We start from the raw sequence: 1,698 nt of genomic DNA, 5'->3' as shown, positions 1-1,698 counted from the left end.
TCTTTTGACTCGATACCATTTAACTTGTGTATTTATGCACGTTGACTTTAATTGCCGTTGGCTCAGTCTGACTTGGGTCTGAAGAGCGTGAGTCGTTCCAGAGAGTTCCACAGTTCAGACGCTCAGGTCGGGCAGTAATGATTCTGTCTAGTGGATTTTGTAGAAGCCTCAGCTGAAATTGAAGGGAGGCTGGCCCTGTAAAGGGTGTCTGTGCACCTATTTAAGGGTTCGGGAGATACCATGTGGTAATTAGTGTAGGGTTGTTATGGTGCTTTTATCTCCCGTTCTGGCTTCTATAGTAGTGTGTAACATAAACAACACACTTGATTGTGTTTGTGTAATTTATTGTCAGTTTGGTGGTCATTATAAAGAGCTGCTGCTGCTGTCGGGACCACATGCTGATGTGTTTATTGTGGGTGAAATAAACACCTGACCTCGTCTCAAGCCTCCTGCTTTAAAGTCCAGCCTCTATATTAAAGGCATTTTCAGCGGTCTGTTTTAACATATTTTTGCTCATTACATTGGTTTAAAGCAGTGGTTCTCAACCTGTGGACCGGGTCCCCCAAGAGGCTCGTCAGATATGCAACCCTCTGAAGAAGAAAACAAATAATATTTTTTTTAAAGAGCATTCTACATAAACGCCATACCTGCTTATATAACACATAGGGCTGCAGATTTGAAGCCATATATGAAGATAATATTTTAAATGAAACCAGATATGTTCAATTAAGGGCAGTAAGTGATGATGAGTCACAATGAGTGTGAAGCGCCTCGGGCCGGGAGGGACCCCATCACACCTCCTCCAGCCTTCTCATTCAGTTTTTTTGATATTCATCTCATTTGTTCGGATGTTATATTTCCTTTATATATGGATTTGCACATGGCACACTGCTCAGAGAGTAAACTCCGACATTTGTAATTACCTGAATCATCATTTTGAAGTTGATAATAGTACAAAATTGTAATTTAGTTTTAGTTTTAATGAGCCTCAAAAACATAAATGTTGAATTCTTAAAGCTGCATGAATTGATCATTTGGCCTCTTGGGCGTGAGACTGTTAATGCAGAAGTATTTTAAATAATGAGGTTTTAGTAAAGTGTAAATGAATAACTGAAGGTGTCTTCCTTTTTTCCCCTCTAAAAGTGTTTTTCTATTTCTTGGGAGTTTTTCTTGATCCGATGTGAGTTCCTGGACAGGGATGTCGTATGTGTACAGATTGTACAGCCCTCTGACGCAAATTTGGCATTTGTGATATTGGGCTATAAAAATAAACTGAATTGAATTGAATAACTGATACTTTGGTTATAATGATCCAAACAAAGTTTGTAAGATTACGTTTTGATATAGTTTTGCTGTGAAATGCTTCCCCCATTTACTTCAATTATTTATATTGGGATATTCTTAAAAATACAGATGGTCATTTTGTGGGCAACTCATTGCCCTAAATGTCACCTGTGGATGTTGTTGACAATTCTAATCCAACACAGTGTGAATGGAGCAATGTTTGGACCGCGGTCCTTTTCTGCAGTACCTCTCTGTACCTTTTTCCTGAGCACCAGACTTCTTTCAACAGAGAATAAAAGCTGACAGAAGGTTTCAGTGAAGCCTCTCTTTGCCTCATGGTCTGCATGTAGCTTTGGCTGCTTTTCAAGGACACACAGAAGCTGTTATACTATTTCAACTCAAAATACAAGCAAT

The sequence above is a fragment of the Pseudoliparis swirei genome, chromosome 20 (assembly GCF_029220125.1).
Source record: "Pseudoliparis swirei isolate HS2019 ecotype Mariana Trench chromosome 20, NWPU_hadal_v1, whole genome shotgun sequence".
In the NCBI taxonomy this organism is placed as follows: Eukaryota; Metazoa; Chordata; class Actinopteri; order Perciformes; family Liparidae; genus Pseudoliparis; species Pseudoliparis swirei.
This window is presented reverse-complemented; position numbering follows the sequence as displayed.